The 15,679-nt window shown below is 45.1% G+C and overlaps 1 protein-coding gene across 8 annotated transcripts in view; it reads right to left on the bottom strand.

Moving 5' to 3' along the window:
• The window catches only part of TNRC6C (trinucleotide repeat containing adaptor 6C), a 105,677-nt gene extending 90,550 nt beyond the window's left edge, over positions 1-15,127 (bottom strand). For 6 of the 8 annotated variants that reach the window (XR_013957999.1, XM_080629373.1, XM_080629374.1 and 3 more), the window contains exon 1: positions 13,489-15,127. The gene's annotated coding sequence lies outside the window, so the exon portion shown is untranslated. Of the gene's footprint in view, positions 1-1,149; positions 1,242-13,488 lie in introns of those variants that run through there. The other 2 variants (XM_080629370.1, XM_080629371.1) reach the window with 2 other exon arrangements.
• Between the last annotated feature and the right edge of the window lie 552 nt (positions 15,128-15,679).

Below are 15,679 nucleotides of genomic sequence, written 5' to 3'. Positions count from 1 at the left end.
AAGACACACCAAGTCTTTATAAATACACATTTGGAGGAGAGAAGAGGAAAAACCTAAAGAAAGGAAAGCTCTTTATGAAGTAACACTGATACAAGACCACACCAACTCCTTGACAGAGACCATCAGACTGGAAACAGGAGTCCTCTATCCCGTTCACAATGTAAAATCTTGTAATACCCTTCCAAGGGAATTAATGGGGGGGAAAGCCCGCAGTCACACCACTGTGGACAGGATAAGTGTACGGATAAGTTATATGTATAGGTGTGATCAATCACCTTGAAACTAAACCCAGTAATTTTCAGGTTTGGGTGCACAATCTGTTCCTACAGGGAATCATAAATGGAGCTTAGGAAGTAGTTTTGTTTGACCTCAATTTATAATTTATTAATCTCTTGTGTTAGAGTTCCTCACTGTCAAATTGTGCCCTGTCCCGCACTTGTCACTCATTAATACATCATTTGCTTTGACAGGGGATTCCTTCCCTTCCTCTGAAACATCAAAATATCCCCCACTGCTAACAGCTGTGGGCCTACTTTTTTGATGCTCCCAGTATGTGGTCAACTTACCTTGAAGCACTTAAGACAAATCTGATCTCCTAGCAGGCCCAGCAGTCTGATTTCTGAGGTCACGTAGAAATTCCACATAAGTTCCTGCATGGAAACAGAGCACTAACGCTCCCATGTTTCCTCTTACTGCACAATAGTTTTGGCTCCAAATCTTCTTTGTGTGTTTGCATTTATCTGATTTGTTAGAGTACTGGTAGATACCTTCAGGCCTACGATGCTCTGTGGACCCTTCTCCACCTCAGCCTGTAATTGTGAGGGATTAGACTTGATCCCTCTGTACTCCCTTCCAGGCTTTCTTTAAACCACAGCACGCTTGACTGAGGTGCAAGACATGCACAGACAACTTCATTCAGAGCTGTAATTTGTGCAGGAGCAGAACGAAGCTGCTGTTTAAAGACACCCAAGAACACTACAGCATTAGTTGAGAACAGGGTGTGAAAAGCAACATATTCAAGTAAAGCATCTCACTGAAATTACAGGGTGATTTCAAGTTGCCCAAGAGACTGAATTAATAATCCTGCTCTTCCAATCTGTAAACAGAAATCCCATGATCAGAAGAAAAAAGAGCATCTGCATTACACACCTTGTCTCAAGGCTGCATCTCCAGCAGCTGTACGCGGGGTTTCTAACATGTCCTGTTGGATTACTGGTTGAAGAGTAATAAAATACTGGCAGGACCTTGAGGGAAGTGCCAGCTGCTGTTGTTCTGCAGGACGCAGGCTCTAACTGGAAGTTTTCAATTCGCCCAGTGTTGACTTGTGACCTTACTTCATGTACACACAAGGTAACCAACCACTGAAGTGAATTAAATTAGAACAAAAATAAAGCAGACAAGGTAGTTATTATCATTCAGGACATTTTTTAAAAGCACGGTGACCTGGTTTTAGCTCCTACTAGTTGATTACATATAACATAAAAAGGACATGGAACTGTTGGAACAAGTCCAGAGGAGGGCCATGAGGATGATCAGGGGACTGGAGCACCTCCCATATGAAGACAGGCTGAGAAAGTTGGGGCTGTTCAGCCTGGAGAAGAGAAGGCTGCTTGGAGACCTCAGAGCAGCCTTCCAGTATCTGAAGGGGGCCTACAAGGATGCTGGGGAGGGACTCTTCATCAGGGACTGTAGTGACAGGACAAGGGGTAACGGGTTCAAACTTAAACAGGGAAAGTTTAGATTGGATATAAGGAAGAAATTCTTTACTGTAAGGGTGGTGAGGCACTGGAATGGGTTGCCCAAGGAGGTTGTGAGTGCTCCATCCTTGGCGGTGTTCAAGGCCAGGTTGGATGAGGCCTTGGGTGGCATGGTTTAGTGTGAGGTGTTCCTGCCCATGGCAGGGGGGTTGGAACTAGATGATCTTAAGGTCCTTTCCAACCCTAACTATTCTATGATTACCAGTCACTAGAAGCAAGGAAAAACCTGAAAGAAAAAGCCTCTATAAACTAAAGACGCAGATCAACTGTAGGTGGTGAGACAGCAGAAGTTTGATGAGACCATATCCAAGCACTGCCCGAGTCCCAGTGAATCGTGTAGGGTTTGGGGGTTTTGTTTTTCATCTACAGACTTCCTTTTTTTGAAATTCTCCTGGATCATTATCAAAGAGCAAGACCATACTAACGTGCAAATGGGAATCTTTCAGGAGACATATGTTACACCTTCGTTAGTAAGTAGTGCAGACCAATAGGAGTGGATTTGCAGAGCAAAACTGTGTGTGCAGAGGACTTGGGAGCCACATGATCCCCATTACAAGTGACTTTATTAATTGAGAAAAGGCCCAGTCTGCTCCCACGCACCAAATGCTCACCTGCAGCAGGAAAGCATTAACTGCAACCTTGGAGCAAATCACACAGGAAGTTCTATTTAAAAGGAAACCAATATTTGCACTGCAAGACCACACCATGATATCAAAGCACGGCACGCAAGGACAATCAGAAGGTTTCCTTAAACATGAAACTCCCAATCTAAATTAACACACTAGTGTAGATGATACTACAGCGAATGAAGCTGCTGTCACACAGGTACACCACTTCTGTGAACGTGCTGCTCTCCATAGCACAGTCTGATTAACATATATACAAACTCCACTCTGGAACAAATTACGTAGTTAGTAGGGAAATGTGGGCATGGTCTAGAACACTACACAAAACCTCGATCTTGTAAACATTTCAGGCATGAACTGTATCGGAATTTGCTCCCTCAGTCTGCCAACAACACCTCAGCAGACCTCAAGTATCCCATCACATGCACCGCTCAGGCTATGCAAGGACCAAGTACAACAAACACTCCCCAAAACCTCCAGCTTGCATTACATTCACCACTCAAAGCAGGCTAGCAGCAGCAAGAAATATGCTATGAACAGCATCTCTCCTCCCTCAGCAAACATGGACCTACTGCTCTCTGGGAAATTTAAGCTACACACCATAAACAGTTCAGATAACTGGTTTACTTTCACAGCACTGCCTCCCTCCCAGGCCTGACGAAATTTGCCAGCAGCTGATCTAGCATCTGGTCCAGAGCCCTTCCCCAGTCTTCCTGCGACATAATACACAAAGGAAAACAGCTTTAGAATCCAGCAGCTGAGCAAGAGCACAGCACGTTGGTCTCTCTCCAGAAACTATGTTTGCTATTTTGGTTTCTGCAAATACTTCAGATGACAAGAGCCGTGTGCGAACAGAGGCAAAGCTCCACACTGATGAATTACAGAAATACAGAATTAGACTGGTTTGGGTTGAAAGGGGCCTTAGAGATCATCCAGATCCAATCCCCTGCCACAGGCAGGGCCATCTTTCTCAAGAGCAGGCTGCTCCAAGCCCCTGTGTCCAACCTGGCCTTGAACACTGCCAGGGATGGGGCTCCCACAACTTCTCTGGGCACCCTGTGCCAGCGCCTCAGCACCCAGTGAAACTGTTCAACCAAGTATCACTGGTGAACTGACCTAGAAGCAGAAGCAACATACAGACAAGTTTCTGGCTGAAACTGATTAACTGGACTTGAAGAACATGTCAGAGGAGCACTGCTTCCTGAGGCACTGCACAGAGATACTGCAAAGGAGGTGGCCAGGAAATAGGAGCAGGAGCCATAGCTCCACAGGATGTTTTTCCACACAGCACAGCTGAGCACTTCCCGGGACAGAGGAGGCTGGAGGAGATGGTCAGCAGGTCACCTGCTCCACAGCAACAGGACAGGATGGACAACATGTGCTGCAAGCCAGACAACAGGAACACTGCTGCTGTGCAGTACACCCTCACACCCTTCAGGCAACCACCACTAACCCTTCATGCTTCTTTGTTAAAAACAAAAAAACCCAAAAAACCAAGCTTGCATAACTAAAATCATGTACCATTTTGCCCACAGGGATTTCCAACACCCTACTCCTTCTTTCCCGCTCTTCCATCACAGTCACATACCAGTACTCAACTTTTTCTGAGCCCAGTTCCTTTGCTATCAGCAGGTGAAAGCACATTCAACTCACTGCAGGAGCTGAAAGCCAGGCTGGTACTGTCACACAGGTCAAGGTAGAAGACACAACCTACAGGATCAAAAAAAGTAGGCAACAACATATGTGCTGAAGACAAATATGCTTATGAAGCTGAGGTTTGTGATACTTATTTTGGGGAAAAGGGTGGTGGCCAACGCATCTTCAACAAAAGGCAGTAGCTTACAGCAGTTGCTCCAGTGGGATTAAAAAGGCCCTTGAAGGTGAGGTGTGGAGGAAATAATTCTTGTCTAGGCAGAGCTCCTGCCACGGACACAGAAAAATGCATCTGCACTTCCCTTACTCTCACTAAGGTACCCCATAGAGGGAAGGGGCCTCTGCCATCTCCTTGCAGAGATCCCTGGGTGTCACTCAGAATGCACCAGGGGAGGTGCAGGACGCTGCTGCAAACCTCAACTCCAGGAGGCTCATGGAGAGAGACCTGGATTGGGGAGTAAAAGGACAGTGGTCTCATGGAGAGGATGTGACACAATATTTAGAATTAGAAAAAATAATGACACTATTCCTTCATACTGTAGAGCCCAGAACATACTCCACAGCACAAGCCCTGCTAGCAGCAGCAACAGAAAGGGGGTACACTATGAAAGAACATAAATGGCGTAAGGCAGCTACAAGGTGTGTGTAAGTTAGTCTAGGGTACACTGAACAAGATGCTCTCTACACTGCACACAGGCTGCCGTGGAGAGCTGGTGTTCTACACTATGAGTGTAAACCACCTGATTATCCGTGCTCCCAGGCACAGACTTAACTTAGGTGGATGCACAGCTCCTGACGTAACAAGGCAAGATAAGATGAAAAAGGGAAAACAGATATCAACAGAACTCCTTGTTGTAGAAACCAGAAGGGAGATAAATTTAAGGGTAATATGAAGATGGAGACTTCTGTTCTTGTAAAACATTTATTCTTCTAAAAGACTTCAAAATACACAAACCCGTAATTTCCTCCTCCTGCATTTTTACATTTGCTTGGTGAGCTCATTGAACATTCAAGTTGTTGTCTTCAAGTTTTCCAAATACCATTCTATTTAAAGGCACTGTGAATAGGGAATTCAATTTATCAAATGAATGAAAGAAGAATTCTTAGCAGGAACCCTGGTGAGCTAATCAAGAGTCACAATAAAATGTCAGAGGTCCTGGAATTCTCTGCAGGAGGTTAACGCCAGATTTGATTCGAGTCAAGGAAGACAAAACATACTATTAAACTGTACTAAGAGTTGTGCACTGCGAATATGTGAAAGTTTAAACACAAATGAAGAAATTCTACTTCATTGTTTAAAATACTTTTTATATTTTCTTAGTGCTTAACTACAAAAACCAAAATGCTGCCCACCATCATTCAACTTAAATACTTTTTGAAGCCATTTAGTGCATCTTCAGCTGCAATGCTGTTTTGAAAATCAATATAGCAATGTACCTCAAGTGAGGTAAGAACCTTTACATTACTTTGCACCTATCATTAGGCTTGCAATGGAATCCCCAAAATTCAGAAAAAGCCATTCTATCATCCAAGATGAAGGAAACAGCAAGGTCCAAACTAGAACATTTCCCTCCACAAATTTCCCAGAGTCTAAAAGAACTCTGCATTGCTGAAAATATAATCCTGATTTCCATCAAGTTCATAAAGTTTCAAAGCTCTCTGTTCCTCCACTTCATTTTCAATAGTAAAAGCATCTGGATGCCAATTCCTGCCAATAATAAATTAGAACAGAGCCCCCATCAGAATGGGCCATCATCCACTTCTCAACTTAGCAAATGAACAGCATCTTCATGGGGAGGAGAGAGACAGGGTGGGGGGAGAGATGGGGAATGGAAATGGCCATAAATGATCTTCCGAGACAGGAAAACCAGCTGCAGTAAATACCACTTTGGAAATCAATTTATGGTCAATTATGATCTTAGTAATAACTATTTTATGCCTTCAGTTAGTCCATGAAACGCCCAGGGGAACAAATATTCTCAGAAATATATCCAAAATGTCTCCAAGTCCGTTATGTGATCAGTAGATGCAGACAGAATTCCAGAAAGACCAACGCTTGCTTGTCTGGATGCTGATAGATGGACCGGGCTTGGGGGAGGGAGCCACAATTCCAGTGCAGCTGGACTATCAAGAGTGTTTCAGCATCATCCAGCTAAAACAGATGATATCCATCAGTCTGGGTTATTTGCTTCAAAAGCGGGCGGGGGCAGGGGGAGGGGAGAGTTGTGGTCACTGCAGTATTTGACCGAGAAATTTGTGAAGAACATTTCATTTTCACATATGCAAAAAAAACCTTAAAAGTTGAGGGCCTCTTTAAAGCAAGCCAATACGTGAGCATCCATCCAGTAACACAACCATTGCTTTATTCAAACATCACACATAAGCGTGGTATCACAGTACAGAGACTGACATTGCTACATCATGCTGGTGCCCTCTGAGACTTCCTTAACTTGGACTGCTCTTTTTAAAACTGAAGGACTTGTAAGAGTTTCATTAGAAGAACAGAAACAGTAAAAAATTACACATTCACCAAGCCCAGTAACTCCTGTATAACATCTTTCACCTGAACTGGTACTATGGATACAGACGCTTCTCCGCAATAGCAGCAATTCTATTAACCGTGACAGACCAAATTTAGTTCTGCATCTGGATCAGACAGCTCTGGTTTATGACACTCATACTAGAAAACACTAAATAGCATTTAGATTGCTATCACCAGGCTTTTTTCCTTCCTTACATGATGCATTTTCCATATTAATTTTTGAAAGGCTTAAGAAGATAAATATATACCTCTTCATAGTATGCATCAGCTAATGTTATGCAAAGAGAAACTCCATAGTTTCATAAGCAGGAAAATGAAGAGTTGTGCTATAAACGCATGTGATCAGCAGTCTTATACCAGTAGGTTATATTTAACTAACAGCAGTATTTTGCAGCAGCACAAAACAAGAAGGTGGTACAATACTGTGTGCTTACAGCATTACCACCATGATACCATGAAGAGACAGGAATGATTAAATTTGCAGAGATGTAACATCTTTTGTTACACCGGCTGGGAGTAAGTGGTAAACTTGCAAGTGGAGCATCCATTTCCAGGCTGAAAATGTGGGAAAAATCCAAATAACCGTTGGAAGCAACTCTCCTGTGTTAAGTAAGCTTGTGCAATTGATTAAAAACATTGAGAGAAGAGGAAATTGAGACCTACAGATAGAAAAGAATGTTAGTGAAGAACCCTACTCCAGACTGGCTTTGGTAATACACCATGTAAAGTCTCACTTGATTTATACATAGGCCATTAGGCTATGCCTGCAGTGCTAGTGAAGTTTTCAACTTCCCATTTCATATGAAGTACCTTCAAGGCTATAATGAACATACGCAGAGTTCAAGCAAAAATATTACAAGCAATGCCAAAGACCACCTTCTGTGGTCTTCTATTTATGACCTTGTAAGACAATCCAGTGAAATGGCAGTCAGTATATCATGCATCTGCACTGCTGAATTTGTTTGCACTGTCACTGAACTGCTGTCTTTTTCTAGATGGTTTGTGTTCAAGCACTCGGCTGATGTTCTCTTGTTCACCAGTAATCAGCTACCGTTTATAAACAAGCATCTCCATTGTCAGAACCCATGATGCTACCATCAGCCATGAAACAGGTTTGGAATTCTGAAGAACTAGAAGACCTGAGAGTCCCGAGTAGGACTGGGAAGCAGACTGACACAACAGAGATATCTGGCTGAGCTTAAAATAGACTTGGCAGAAGTCAGCTTGAACTAACAATCGATATGTGTACACACTGACCACCCAGACTGGTATCCAAGCCACTGTGAGTGCTCTGTAGCCCTCAAACAAAACAAAAAGCTCTTCTACTTCTCATCAGGAAGTCTTGCAACACAGTGCAAGAGAGAAAGATAACTGGAAACTTCAAACAGAGAGCACAAAGAAGTGTGCGGGGAAGGAATAGGAAGGAAAACAGCACATCTAAGAAAAAACAGATACGGCATTCTAGGTGACAGCTCTTGACCAAGATCATAACAAAGGCACTACCAACTATCCCTTCAGAAAGTTACCACAGGAGAACATGGGGAGACCCCATTAACGAGCATGCAGGGGGCTTGGAGGTGGGAAAGATACAAAAAAAGAATGGATTCACCCCCACAAAACCCCCATGGGCCACACTGAGCACTTCATAGCCCCGGGGGTGGTTTTCTTCCACCACTCAGGGTGATGGAAGGGAGGGGTGGGTGTTATCTTTCCTAAATAAGCCTATAGCTGGTAGCTGCAGGGTAACTATTTTGAGACCTATAAACATATTTTTCTTTGGGGCTTCATTACCACACAGGATGTCAATGGAAATTAGAAAAAAAAATAAAAAATAAAACATTTTAAAAAAATCTCAATCTCCATCAATCCAGAGCTTCCTGCTATAAAAGCCCAAAAGCCAAGGGATAACTATTAGCTATTTTTAATCCAAAGCAATAAGCAACTGTTAACATTTCTCATAAGCGAGCTTCTAAAACAGCCTTTCCTGATTGAAATCTAAGTAAATGTGCATCTAGTTTGCCATTTTTTAAATGGCTGTACATTTCAAAACAGTGAAAAAGCAAGCTGCAGATAGCTGTTTATTACAAATGACTTCTACCTCCATAGCCCTCAAAGGCAAACTATAAAGCTGAGTGCAGAGCTAGACAATCTGGGCACCCAGCCATAAAACATCACTGCTGCAGCACAGATAACTGTTCTCACTTGCAAGCCATCCTTGGCTGAAAACCCACGGGGAAGAGCTCCAGAAAGCAGACCTCACTACCATCAAAGCTTCTAATGTTTTAACATTGAATTACAACTACTTTCTAGACCTCAACACTGAAAAATTACAGCGCTGATGCACACCCAGGGCTAAGACCAAAACTAACTCACATTTTGATGCTTAGTACCCTGAACCATGAGACTTGAGAAGAGCTGGTTATTTTACAGATGTCTTCAGTGAAAGAAGCCTTTTTATCGAGACGAAGACAGAGAAGTGACATTTCTCAAAAAGACAAAGAATCAGATGCATATTTTAAAGTACTTCAGCATTTTTTGCAAGTGATACAATCTTTGGTACAGGCTTAAAGAGCACTGTAGCTATTCTGCGCAAAAACAGTTTGTTGTGATGATCAAATTCAGACATTTTTCTTTACTGCAGATTTTAAAACATTAACAACAAGGTAGGAAGCTGCACAAATACCTTCAGAAAACACTTATAACTGTGTATGGGAATCAAAATAAAGTTAATCATGTTTAAGTAATGATAAAATAAGCAGAAGTACATCTGGTAATTAAGATGTAAAACTAAGCTGTGCTTTTGGTAGACGATTTTCATCAATAGCTCAGATTCCTAAAGGAAGATCAAATAATACTTTGATTCCTCTGCTTTCATACATTAAGAATAATCATGTTTCATTTTACCACTAGCATTTACTGCTGAAGAGACTGTGCACAGAACATAGATCACTTAGTAATGCAATTTACTGTCACTTCTAGATCATCTCCCCATTCAATAACATATACTGCTCTTCTAAATAGTATTTGCCCTGGCTGATATCTTCATAATACAGCTGAAAACCTCAAGACATTATCACTAGAAGGCATCAGCTGATCCTAAATTGGCTAGACTGCCTCGTCACAGGCATTTAAGAGGTTTCCTTATCATTCATCTTTAATACTAAAGGATCGACAGGCTCGTACCTGCAGCTACTAGGCCAAAGGGAAACCTTCTAATGGTATTACCATTATCTTGTAATCTGAATTTTAAACAATTAAAACAATAGCACTTTCGTGCTGCACATCTCTACTGTAACCAAAGATGATAAATTTTTCAGCAGTTCTCATGTTCAAAGTCTTACAGAAAGCATTGATTTTCTTACAAAGCAGCAATCTGCATGCCACATTTCAGCTGTACCCTCAAAGAAACACAGCAAAGGAACAGGCACTGAGCTGCAAGTCATCAACAGAGATTATTTTGTTTACTTAAGGTTTGGCCAGTTTATTTTTAAATGTGCATTTCTGTGCTATCTAACAATTCTTTCCAAATGAAAACCTCTCTTTTCTGAAGCAAGCGATGACTCCACCCCGACCTCCTCCTCCTCCGGCTTGGTTTGGAAGGGGGCCAGATGACAGCACTGGGGAAGGCGCGTGTTTATCTCGGCAAGGCCAGCTGCTAAGTTAACGTATTACCCGTTCCCACATACGCCAGCCCTGGTTAAGTCTGCACAGCTAAAACTGAAAGTAAACGCTGCCATTGGGCTTTTAATACCTAACTTAACACGAAGGAGGAAAGGTGTCTATGTCGCACTGGATGGACTGTAAAAGTGTGGGAGCACTTTGAGTTAACAGCAGGCTGCAAACCCCTTGCATGAATAAAATTCCTCGGACTTCCTGAACGAAAGACAGAAAACCAACAGGGTTTATTTCTAGATTAATTTAAACCTGCACTGTCTATAAGGTTGCAATTCAGCAACAGTTTTCAAGACACAAAGAGACTACAGCCCCTGCTTGACAGAACCCTTAACTTTACCCCTTTATTGTTACTCCAGCTAGGCAAAGCATGGAACCTGGGAGCTTTGAGAACTTTAACTAAGAAACTTCAGGTTAAAAGTACTCTTATGTCCAATTATGTTATTTCTCATATTCAGGAAATTTCATTCTATTTTTTTCCCAAGTCTGAAAAAGCTTCTTAAAAAAAAAAAACAAAACAAAAAACAAACAAACAAACAAAAAAACCCTAAGTCTTCTTTCCCTTAAGCATCAGCTAAAGATCACAAAAGTCAACAAAAGCATAGATATTTTAATACGAAAGATAAACTCTGGAAAAGAAATTAAGCCAAAGAGGTGGATTTTTCACTCATCCCAGCAAGCTCCAGCAGGCTTCGCAATAGCAGGTAAGAGAGATAAGCTTCATCTATGCACAGGTGATCAGATTTGGAAAAATGCAAAGATGCCAGGTCAAAAGGGTGAACCCTGAAGTTACCAAATGCTTTTTAACATCAAGACCCAAAGGCAGTATCCCAAAGTAAACTCGGCTACACTTTGTGCTAGCACAGCAATGGCACAGCCAGAGGCTCCCCACAAGTACACGGCCAGCAAGTGGGACTGACACCTCACACCAGTGACAGCCTCACTGCAGAATAACCCACGTACTACAACAGATGTAAACCGCACACATAAAAGGACTTTATATCATTCACCACCAGGTTCAAGTCACCTTTCAGCCTGATGCATTTCGGTATTTAAATCTGTCAGTATGAGAATCCACAATGAGAACAGAAAAGTTAAAATACGTATGATCCATTACACTGCGATCCAGCAGAGCTCTCAATAAAGATGTTTGTCTGCCTTGGTTTATTCTTTACGAGAAATGCTTAGTCAAAAGCACAGAATATTGCCTAAAATACAGCCCCTATTAATCTGCATCACTCTTGCCCCGAAGGAAGCCCTGAACTGCTCCAGGATCCAGCAGTTTTCATGGTGGCAGCACCCACTCAGCCAGGGCTGAACCCATCTTATCACACCGGCTGTGCGCCAGCCAGGTAACTTCGAGTCAGAACATATCTGTTCTCCTCTGAAGATAAGGTCAAAGCGACACAAGGCATTATTGCCCTACTGTTAGTCTCCTTAAACAGTCATGCCTACTAAAAAAAGTTGGTATTGATTTTATTGTAGCTTCCTTGTAGTTACAGGCTCAACAGTCACAGCACCCAACACCCGTGCATAACACAGCCTTCGTGATCTCACCTCCAAATACATCATTAGTCCCGCAAATTAAAGAACAAGCCTCCCACCGGCTAAAGCAGTTTTTCCCCACTAGTTGTATACAAAGTCTGACATTGATACTTTAACGTCGAGGAAATAATCCCTAAAGCCAGAGCAGAAACACCGTCGCATCCGGGGGGCAGGCTGCCCAACACACACCATTTTGGGTTCACAAATCCCATTGGATATCAGAGGGCTTTCTGAATTTGAGGAACCGCAATTACGGAGAACTATGTGATTTGCTAAGCACAGGCTGCACCCACTGCAAGTCACCTACTACTTCCTTGGGAAACACGGGGGGGAAGCAGGGAGAACTGGCGTGTTTCTTTCGATAAATAAAAGTAATATCCGATCGGAAACTGCATTTTTATCCTCAGGCGTCGGTGAATCCAAAAAACCTGCCCACTGTATGTAATTAGGGCAACATTCTAAAGGCACGGCTTGCCCAGGAGCAGTGCAGATGTTCTCCTGCTGTTCTGCACTGGCATTGTCCTCAGCTCCATCGAGCACTGCAACACCCCCCGCCCCAGCAGCAGCCCTCCAACACCGGGGTTTAGTGGGGTTCTTACTACCTCGTGTCCAGAGCCAATTGCAGTCTATAAATCAGCCTAAATTCATCAGATCCATCTCTCCACTCTCGTATGTAGCTGTATGGGTATGACGTACTACAGATTATTTCTAAATTTAAACTGTTACATTAACTCAATAAATGTCTTCCCCCAGATAACGCTCGAGTTGTAGCAGAAACTAAGGTAGCCACAAAGTAAGACGAGCAGAATTGAACTGGATGGAAAAAGAGGGAAATAAAAACCAATTGAGTTCGATAAATCAGGTAATTGGACCGTCAACTAATTACGTATTAAGCAGATTAACCTTTGACACAAACTTGTGATACAAACAAAGAAGATTCAAACAATTAATAAACTTGCAGCGTTGCCACATTTCTCAGGTTAACAGCTCAGCCCTCCCCAGTTTCTTCCCAGTTAAAAGCACAAATCGTTTAATGTTCTCTCCCCTACTGGGTATTTCAGGCTTACACGAAGACCTCTCTGAATGCTCAGGAGGAAATTCCATTAGATCCTCACAGTCTCATTACAGGGGGAAACAGAGAGGGAAAAAGAATGGATGTGGAGGTGGTTAACTTGCACCAGAAAGCAGCCACGAAGGCCATGGTTGGAGCCTCAGCTGCTGGCCCAGCACATCGCTGCTGACCATACCGACAACCTCCCCCTTTCCAGACCTGGGGATCTTTCCCACCAGGGTAACTTCCAGGCGCGTTAAGTTATAAAGCAAGTGCACGCTCTCATGTCTACAAGAGAAGCTGCCTTACTGTCCAAGGCGCACCACAGCCTCAGGAATGGCACTTGGCTGTTTTGCACACAGCAGCTTTTTGAACTGGGAAAAGGTACATAGGAAAATACTGAATTCATTCTAGCATGGGAAAAACGTATTTCTGCAAGTTGTTTAAAGAAAAAAAAAAAAGGATTAAAATCAATGGATTTTTTAATGTTTTGGGGTGCTACCCATTTCACTAAGAGTAAAAAACAGTAATAATAATCTGGGTTAGACTTGGGAGGAAGAGGTAAATGCTGCCTTAACAGGTCCCTTCCACTGCTGACTTCTACCATGTCCAGATTAAAGAAAGCCTATTCCCCCTTCTTACCTTTTAGTCTTTTCTTTATGGGGCTCTTTGGCAGCTTTCGATTCAGTCTTGCTGTAAGGAAACAAGTATTTTGTCTACCGTGTAGGGGTCTTTCTGACGTGTTCCTTTCTTATTCTAATGCTTTAAGTTTTGTTTTTGTAAGTGTACCCGTAATTTCACGAATCTGAATACGAAAAAATCTCACACGGCCAAAAAAAAAAAAAAGTTTTTTTGTTGTTGTCGTTTAACCCCCCTCAAAAAAAAAAAAAAAGCTAAAACTTTGCCACACACAAGGAAAAAAAAAAAAATACAACAGATCAACAGGAAAACGCTATCCAAGTAGAAAAGCAAAGAGCTTCAGTGTTATCCAGCCCAGAGAAGAAGTGCAGCAAAAGCAGGTCCAATTCCAAATCAAGCTTTTGATTTCCAGTGAAGCAAAAAAGGAAAAATAAAAATAAGACCAAGAAACCAAGACAAAAATACACGTCCAAGTCCCCAGCTAAATTTTTGCACGAGTGTGTCTTAAATACAAGTTTGTTTTTACGTGTTGCAGCAAAACCCACGAAAGCCAGGATTTGGAGTTGATCGGGATGAGTTCTCGTGTGTGTGTCTTGATGGGTTCTCAGTCCACATGGAGAAGCATCTGAGGGGGTTTTAAAAGTGCAAATTAAAAAGAGAAACCGGGATCCAGAAGAGAGTTTTAAGATGGATCTCCCCTCAAAGAGAAAAAAAAAAAAAAAGGGGGGGGGGGAAAGAAAAAGAAATTAAAAAATCCCAGCACGGAGCCACGGGGGATCCGGAGTCTCACATAGGCTCGGGGCAGGGGCGTCCCGCCGGGTCTGGCTCGGGGTCGGTCGTGGGGCGCAGGGCCCGCAGCAGTCTCTCGAGGAGGACGATCCGCGCACCTATGGCGGGGAGCCCGAAGCGACCCACCAGCCCCTGGGCGGGAGGAGGATTCCGCAGCCGCTCTGGCAGGAAGGAGCGGGCGCGGGGAGGGGATCCGGGGAGGAGGATCCAGCAAAGTCTTTCAGGGAGGGAGGGTTGAGGGGACGCGCCGCGGGGAGAGGGGAAGCCCAGCAGTCTGTCTGCCTCGCTCGCACAGGGGAGCCGCGGGCAGGAGGAGGGAGATCCCGCGGGCTCGCTCCGTCTCCTCCGCACGGATCCGGACGGCAGGAGGCTGCAGCAGCAGAACCCCTCGCCGTGGGGCAGAGACCCCGGTGCCCCCAGGAGGAGGCGGGGTGCGGAGGGAAGCTGGGGGCCGAGGCGGCAGCGTCTCCCCGGGGGCTGCAGCAGCGCCGCGGGCAGAGCCGGTCGGTCAGGCAGGCAGGCAGTCAGTCAGCCGGGCTCGCTGGCGGAGGCTGAGGTGAGGTTGGGGGGGGGGGGGGGAGTCGCAGCGCCTCTCTCCGTCGCTCCCGCTCACTCTCGCCTCGTCCGCTCGCAGGCAGGCGGTGCCGGGCTCAGTGCTGCCGGGCCGGTCCCCCGCTCCTCCGCGCTGCCGCCGCCGCTGCCGCCACCGCCAGGGCCGCCGCCGCCGTCCTCAGGAGCAGAGCTGCTGCTGCTGCCGCCGCGGCCATTTTGTTGCTGACTGACAAGAGCCCCGCCAGGCAGCGCGAGACCGCGGGCAGGCGCCGCCGCGCGCTCCCCCCTCCCCTCCGCGCGCTGACCTCAAACAGGAAGTCTGCACCCCTCACCACCCCCCCACCACCACTCCCGCGCGGGGCCACGTGACAGGGGAGCTCCCCGCCACATGCAAATGAGCGCTGCCGCCGCAGCCAAACAGCGGCGAGGCCGCGCGCCCGGCCCCGCCCCCCCCAGCCCCCCCTTTCCCGCTGCGGCGCGCGTTCTTCTCGCCCATGCGCGCGCGCGCCCCCCCTTTCCCCGCGGGATTCAGGGTTGGGGGGGGAACAGGACACACAGGAGCGAGTGTTTGGGCACTGACACCCCCAGTGCAAAGGAGCCCTGCGAACCATGAACCAGCACCGCGCTGCGAAACCCCCTCGGGAAGGCGGGGGGGGGGAACAAGGCCCCACTGCACCCCAAAGGTGCCCCCGGGCCCGCGGTCTACTCGCCCGTGGAAATAATCCTGCCTGGTTTATGTGTACCCGAGCACTTATGGGGACACAGGCTGCGTGTGTCTATGTCCATATGCACATGCACATGCATGCACAGGCACATACACTATGCACAAACGCACATTCCACATGTGCATACA

Source organism: Psittacula echo (assembly GCF_963264785.1).
Source record: "Psittacula echo genome assembly, chromosome: 14".
Classification (NCBI taxonomy): Eukaryota; Metazoa; Chordata; class Aves; order Psittaciformes; family Psittacidae; genus Psittacula; species Psittacula echo.
Note: the sequence above shows the minus strand (reverse complement) of the source record. Positions and strands in the feature narration are given on the sequence as shown.